General features: G+C 36.8%; 1 long non-coding RNA gene across 2 annotated transcripts; it reads right to left on the bottom strand.

The window, feature by feature from the left end:
- Positions 1 to 303: 303 nt before the first annotated feature.
- LOC114665814 (uncharacterized) lies at positions 304 to 4757 on the bottom strand. 2 transcript variants are annotated; one of them, XR_007933605.1, is made up of 6 exons: positions 4359 to 4757; positions 1996 to 2200; positions 1788 to 1908; positions 1614 to 1683; positions 1475 to 1503; positions 304 to 754 (listed from the first exon to the last, which is right to left on the bottom strand). It is a non-coding gene; the product is annotated as an uncharacterized LOC114665814 (long non-coding RNA). The 2 variants fall into 2 exon arrangements; XR_007933604.1 differs by lacking the exons at positions 1996 to 2200; positions 4359 to 4757 and having other exon boundaries at positions 1788 to 1977.
- Positions 4758 to 8289: the final 3532 nt, after the last annotated feature.

Below are 8289 nucleotides of genomic sequence, written 5' to 3'. Positions count from 1 at the left end.
ATACTGTATTATGAAATTACAGTGTAATACTGTAAATGTTAATTATAGCAGCTTCACTGTAAAGGTACAGTAAGCGGCTGGCAACTCTGCTGCCAGTATTTTACAGTAAAATTACATGGAAATTTTTACTGTAAAATTACATGAGAAAATGTTAGTTTTAAAGCTATATTTTCTTCTGTTATGTATTGTATTTTTACAGTGGTCATACTGTGAATACAATTGTATAGTGTCACTACAGCACTGATAAGGACATTATATTGCAATATTTACTGACAGATTAATTAAAATGTAAACAAATAATGATTCTTTCATTTGAAACATTCCAATAAACATTTATTTTTAAGATCTTGATTAGCTTTTTACATTACCAGTTTTTTTAATTGTTAGCAGTCTTTCATTATTTCAGATAAACACAAATGGTTGCAACAGAGGTGGGAAACACTGGCAATACACATAGTGCAGCATTCAGTACTAAATTTAAAAATAGCACCAATGTTGACTTTCACATTAAAATAGAATATGAACACCATGTTAGACAAAAATTGCCTAATCTGTCAAAATTAAAAGTGAACAAAGTGGTCTTGGATGAACTCAGACCAAACTCCATTCAAAGTCCATTGTCTAACAAAGTGGATAGTAAAAATGAGGGTTTACTGCGTTCTTCTTGTTATGGACTACTTGGCTAGTCTTCTTGCATGTAGCTTTTCTTTCATTGGCTTTGGACATTTGTTCAGGGTTGATGTCAATAAATCGTCTAAATGACAAAAAGAAAGAAAAACACATCTACTTAATTGTTTATAAAATAAAAAAAAAATCATTCACTTTGTCATGACTGCAATGGTCCCTCTTCAGGTTCATGTGGGAAAGTGAACCCATAACACATCTTCAAAACAGTTCCTTAGTTCCTGCACTCTCAACAATCTGCATTCTCTTAAAAAGATTCAAGTACATGACTGAATTTGCCAATACTGTATTTACTTTTATCCAATTTAATTTATAGAAAAAATATCATGATGTGTGTCAGGGTGGTTAATAGTGTGTCACAAAAGTTTAATAGGGTATGAGAGGGAGAATAAGCTTACTGCATGTCTAAGAGGAGTGTGCAAACGTTTTACAGGCAGTGTGTAATAAACTCTGATGGAAGTGTAAGTCAGTTTTAATGAAAATGTCCATCCATCCATTTTCCAACCCGCTGAATCTGAACAAAGGGTCACGGGGGTCTGCTGGAGCCAATCCCAGCCAACACAGGGCACAAGGCAGGAACCAATCCTGTGCAGGGTGCCAACCCACCGCAGTAATGAAAATGTATGTGTGGAAAATAAGCCAATATTTTACCTTTGAATAAAATCAAGGGTGCTTGCAGTCTCTTCCTATATTGGAGGTTGAAATCATAACATGAAGCAAATACAGCAGCACGGCCACAGACAAAGCCGGGTTGCATTCCCTCACTTACAACGTGACCTTAAATGCTCACCATCCACTGCCGGTTGCTTAGAGTTTGACCTGAAAATAAAAACTACAAAATGACATTCATTACTCTGTAAAGAGTACTCTGAAACATGAGAAACTTTTATCAAGTACAATTAGATATCTGCACTATTATGTCTACATACCAAGAATTATAATTCAAGGAGTGTCAGGCAAGGTGAGTGTTCCTTGGACATCTGCTGAAGTGGCAAATGCCTGAAGTAAAAGAGAAAAAAATGACACAGCATGCAAGCAGACATTACAACATATAAGTCATGCATGCAATCATACATATGATTTCCAAAAAATATTTAACTCACATCTGTTTGAAGCATGAGTCCATCCATTTTCTTACTGAGGAGCCTGAGGAGCTCATTTGTGGTGAATTTTGAGGAGAGCTAGGTCAAACTAATTACTGAACCAAAATGCTGCTTCTTTGTTCTGAAAAATGGAATGAAATATCAGTTCAAGAGTGTTGCAACAAACAATGCAGCACAAAATAATTATATAGTTTATTGTCTGACTTACCATGATCTTTCCAGGTGCTGAGCAGATTTCGGCACTGGACAGATTGTATGAACTCTTAAAATGTCCACTTCTTTCACATACATTAAATCTTCTACTCCTCAGCCTACACATTTCTCAATTGACTGATTGAGTGACTCCTCAGGAAGGCTTGGTATTACTCACAGTAAGGTTTGCTTAATCTATTTTTTGTAACTCAGACATCATTCTAGTAATGGAAAAGAATGATGAAGAACCATTACAGACAGACTACACAAGGAGTATTCAGGCAAAGACAAGCAGATTATTTTGATTAATGCATAAGTGACCCAAATTTTGTGATGTCAATCAGTGAACTCCCTGGTCTACAAGAAAGATATTTCTTTGTGACAACGTGTACATTGGAATTGCCGTGAATGAGAATTGACTAAATTTTCCCAGATACAACACCTTCGTCATTTCTGTCCAGAACAACATGCATGTTGTTTTTCTAAAGTGTTTCCTGACTGGAATGTTTGTCGGTCAATCTCACAATATCTGCAAAAGTTGCTACTCCTACTAAAATGTGCAACAAATCCACGAATGTAGAGTGAGCTGAGACTGTCTCCTGCTCTGACACACAATGTACTTTTGTGCATTTTTACATCACCAGAGCAGTGAATACTAAATCTTGACCCAAGTATTTAAAATCCTACACAACAAAACTAACGGTATGTGGTCAATGCTTGACCTACAGAAACGTAACAGGATTGCAAGCATGACACAAGCACCTAGAATCTTGTGTTTTTTCTTTCTTGATCCAAGTCAATTGGCAACTTCAAAGGCAACATGATATAAGATTAAACCTAATGATTCTGAATCAGTATTAAAACACTTTTCATAAATGTATCTGCCATCCCAAACATCACAGAGAATATATTTTGTTCTGATTTCAGCTTTTGTTTCCTTTTATTGTTTCCTGAATAATAAAACAGTGCTTCTAAAATTTGTTTAATAGGAATGTACTGAGCAAAGTTTTGCTTGCCTGATTCATTTTTTCTAAGGTAGATGGATACATGATCCATAAAAAGACTTCCTCCACTGATTTGTGTTTAGCGCATGGATATTGAAAATCTGGGAAAGATCTTCAGCTTTCATAACATCAATAACCATCTTTCTATCATTTTCTGAAATTCCAAAGTAGTCCATTCTTCATTTAGTTTGTGTAACAAATGTGACTGGCTAATGTCATGTATGTCCAGCAACCACTAGGTAGATATCTAACACCTCAGCACCATCGCTGGAGTCTATCCTGACCTCATGCCATGTATTCAAGAGTTCATCCACATCACTACAAGATGTGCACATCTACACTGGAACATTTGCCTCCAGAATGTTATGACATAACCTTTCCACTTAACAGTTTCAATGATTTCTGGATAAATGAGCGGTAAATTTGGATATCATAGAAAACCATTAAATCTAAAAGGATAAGACACCATGGTGTGTTTAATTTGAGGCTTCAGCTGAGCAAAGAAGCTTTTTAAAACACCAATTTTTTCTTGGCACAAATAAATGTAACAGACTAAGTCAGAAGCATCAAGTTCTAGGCTGGTCTGTGTTACAGACAGCTTTGCTGTCCCCCCTGTTATGGTCTCTATATATATAGGACATGAAAGCAGTTAACTTGCTAAAAGGATCTACAGCAATCTGGAAGGCCACATTTAAAATCAGTATTAGGAACGTAACTATAAAATTTAATGTGTTGACAAAATGGCAATATTGTTTCAAAAGCATGATCACAGAATTGACACAGCAGCATTTTACGTCCACTTGTATAATCTGTTTAAGTCAGAAAAAAATGCAACAACTCATTGCTTTAAGCAGGTTGCTTAGCTGACACTAACTGGTAACAAACAGCTAAGCTGCCACAACTGCTTTTACAAACTTTAAAGTGTCCGGAGTTAAAGGAGTTTGGGACTCATGTACTGTTTGCAAAACCACTCTGTCCTTATATATAAAATGATAGAGCATTGTAACATCTATTATTTTATAATGCCTGGATGTCTAGATGACATTTTACTTTAGAATGAATGTACCTGGTCTAATGACACACTGAGCAAAAACGTATATGCAGAGTACTTTGTGCTAAGTTAAAAATAAAGATATTATTTAAATATTAACTGGACGAAATAGCTTTCCAATACAAGCAGGGCAAAATAGTTGTGTGGGCTATACAGGCTACTTTAAGTACAAACTAACTAATAAAGTTATGTAATTATATACACATACAAACACAAATGGCGAGATTGTGAAACGATTGACAAATGAATAACTAATGGACTCATTCACGTAGACAAAAAAAAGTTTAAAAATATGCACAAAAAATAAAAGAGACAGAGGCTCACCAAGTCAAAATGGTAATGAATTGTTTCTGGAACTTTCAATTCTCCCGCCTCACACGTTGTTCCCTGACTAGCCCAACAATGGAAAGTGCAAAACGAATAATATTAAAAATAAATGAGCTGAGTAGACAGAGTGATAAAAAGACAACTAATTATAAGCTATAACATAAGTAACAGAACGTAAGAGAAGTTCTAAAAATTCTAATGTGGTTTTCTGAACTAAAACCTCTGCTCAGCTTGCAGCACTCTTACTTCCTTGTCACAAACCAATCCCAGAATGCCTTGCATGTCCAGTATGTTACTGTATCTTAACTAGTTTACAGTATGTTACTGTATTTTTGTTATATTACTGTATTGAGTTTTGAAAACAGCTCTTTGCTGTAGATGTACAGCCATTCTTTAAAATATTACAGCATGTAATGGCTACAAAAAGAACATAGCAGCACTAGAAAAGGTCCAGAGAAGTTCGACTAGGCTGATTCCAGGGCTACAGGGGTTGACCTGTGAGGAAAGATTTAAAGAGCTGAGCTTATACAGTTTAAGCAAAAGAAGATTAAGAGGTGACATGACTGAAGTGTTTTAAATTATGAAGGGAATTAGTACAGTGGATCCAGACTGTTATTTTAAAATGAGTTCATCAACAACACGGGGACACAGTTGGAAACTTGTTAAGGGTAAATTTCGCACAAACATTAGGAAGTTTTTCTTTACACAAAAAACGATAGACACTTGGAATAAGCTAACAAGTAGTGTGGTGGACAGTAAGATGTTGGGGACTTTCAAAACTCGACGATGTTTTTTTGGAAGAAATAATTGGATAGGACTGGCGAATTTTGTTGGGCTGAATGGCCTGTTCTCGTCTAGAGTGTTCTAATGTTCTAATGTACACAGATACATGGGACACAAAAAAGATGTTCCAACTGTGCCCAGAGCCATGACTTCAAAGAACACAATGAGCCAGTTTCATGCCACCACCTTGCCCCAAGACTGGAACTCTGTGAGCACAATGATCTATATTTTATTTACTTATTGCTGGTTGGTGGATGTTTGTTGTATTTTGTTTCAGTCATTTGTTCTGTCTGTGTTGCTTGATGCATTATAGCACAGTGGTTAGCTTTAATAATAATATATAATAATACATTTTATTTATATAGCACCTTTCCCATGCTCAAGGCACTTACAGAATATAATAAAGAACGGCAGGGTATACAGTATATAGCATTGTACAAACCAGATAAATAAATAAAGAAGATTAAGACAGTGAATTCTGAAAAAAAAAACAGACAACATAATTGATGGCATAGCACACACACACAGGTTACATTAGCATCTTGACAGAGAAGTAAACTGAGAGAAGGGTAATAAAGTCAAATAGAGCTAAAAGCCTTCCTGAACAGATGAGTTTTGAGTTGTTTTTTAAAACAATTCAAGGAGTCAGCTGACCTGATTAATTTCGGTAGGTCATTCCAGAGTCTGGGCGCTATACAGCTGAAGTTCAACATAGTTGGTGAACTTTCCCTAGATTTCAGGGACACTTAAAAGACAATTGCACCATTATAATCTATTTAAAACTACTTCAGTTCCTCCTTCCCAATTGACTTAGGTGCATTTCGTGGAATTTGGTGAAGTTCACTAGTATTTCTGTGATTTTGCTGAACTTAAGGTGAAGCAAATTCAGCGGGGTTTGCCCATCACTAATTGGTTACAAATTTTACTCATAAAACATGGTATGCCAGGCTGTCTACAAAAAATTTAGTGAGCCTCTTTAACTAGATATTCAATATAAACATTGAATTAAGATTTTTTTTCTACATACAATTTTGGTTCAATCAGGATTTTCAGAGGCAATATGGGATTGAACTCGGGACAGTCCTGCTTAAATTAGGATGTCTGGCAACCCTGGACGTGAGCCAAAATTCTTAAACCTGGAGAATCTATAAATAAGTTGAAAATGTCAAGATGCTGAAAAGCAGTGGTAGTCAAAATCTAGAGCAAAAGTTCATAACACCAGCAAAGCAATACCATAGAAACTGTAATATAAAATTCCATAAAATTGCATAGCCCACAAAAAACTGGTGTAGAAGTAAGTCAAGTCAAGTCAAGTTGGGAAGCATGCACTGGTGCAGTGCGTTGCCACACCCACTACATGATGAAACAACTCAGGATCCCATTTGGCAGCCCCCCAGGCAGACATGCGGTCCAGTCCCACCCTCCGGAAATGACCCTCTATCTGCCGCAGCCAGGTGTAACGTGGGCGACCCCTTGGCCTGGTCCAGCCACTCGGGTCCCCAACAATGAGGATCTTACGAGCTGGATCACCCTCAAGGAAATGCGCCACATGGCCATAGTGCTGTAACTGACGCTCCCTCACAATGCAGGTAATGTGCCTCATTCTGGATTCTCATTCGACACAAAGTCAAACCAACGGTACCCAAGGATTTTCCGGAGAGACACAGTACCAAAGGAGTCCAGTCTTTATCTCAGGTCACTGGATTGCATCCATGTCTCACAACCATATAGCAAGACAGGAAGCACCAGGAAGACTTGGACCTTCATCCTTTTGCATAGATATCGGGAGTGCCACACACCCTTTTCCAGCAACCTTGTGACCCCCCATGATCTCCCAATCCGTCTACTGACTTCATAGGAAGAGTCACCAGAGACATGAATGTCACTGCCAAGGTAAGTAAACCTCTCGACAAGGTTGACACTCTCTCCACAGACAGATACACTGCTGATGGCTGTGCCCAAGAGGTCATTAAAGGCCTGGAAGTAAGATTGTATGTAATTTTAAAAATCCAAAATCTGTAACCAACAGTACAGGAAAGACGACAAAATATTAAGAGAGGACTCGGATCATCACAAGTATGATTCTGCGGTGAGGAAAAAGTTGGAGCTTCTTGTTCTGCAAGGGGAGGTTTGTATAGAGGGCACCAGAACTCTGGAAGGTTACAATGTAATTCCAAAAGTGCTTATCTCGTGTCATGTGAAGTTTTAGTGCTCCTGGGATTAAAAGCCCTTGTTGGCCAGGGGGCCATTTAGCTTGGAATTGGAAAGGAATAGTAAACAAAGCCTCATCTGGTGAGAAGGAGGAAGGAAGGCCATGGAATCTAGCACCCTCATTCATAACCGTTCATAACAGCCTAGGACTGAGAAGTAACATGGTATGACTGTCACAGTAAGCTCCATATTAGCTGTGGAAGGACACTAGAGCACACCGAACTGCAAAGCAGTAGCATTAACCACTCTTCTAATGCTTCGCCCTCCTTTCACTCTATTTTATTTTTTGTTTTATGTGAGTAAGCTATTAGCATTGAACTATACTGATGTATTTAAAATAAAACATCAGGTGAGCTTACTTTTCATTGTTTTTAACATAAATATTCTTTTTGATAAGCTGCATGCTGTTTACATTACAAGTGACCTTTGCTTAAATGCAAAATTAATTAATGTGATCATTTATTATTAAGCAAAAGAAAGTGATAAAATGGAGGACACCAATGTAAAACTGGAGGGTATTTGTAAAATAATAGAACTTTCAAATATGATTTATTTATTGGTAAAGCTAGAGAAAAACAAAAATGCAAAATACCATGTGTATCCCATAAATTATAAAAAAGAAAAAAAACTTTTGTTTTCCTTGTATAGAGACATAATTTTAATAGTTTTCAAATTGCATAGTGGTATTTCAAACAACCGATTCTTTTGCATTATAAGTAAGTAGAAAATGCAGTTTGCTAATTGCATCATTAATCCAGACATTGAATACTTAAAAAAACTAACATCTTCCATTAGAATTGCATTTACCCAGCAAAAATAATGGATGAATGCCACAATAATTGAAGGTAACAGAATTTCACTAAGATCCTACTGTAGTTCTCCGGCTGGAAGGTAATTTAATCGATTTGCGTCTACACTTGATGGAGGTGCATGT

This window comes from Erpetoichthys calabaricus, chromosome 15 (assembly GCF_900747795.2).
Source record: "Erpetoichthys calabaricus chromosome 15, fErpCal1.3, whole genome shotgun sequence".
Classification (NCBI taxonomy): Eukaryota; Metazoa; Chordata; class Cladistia; order Polypteriformes; family Polypteridae; genus Erpetoichthys; species Erpetoichthys calabaricus.
This window is presented reverse-complemented; position numbering and strand designations above follow the sequence as displayed.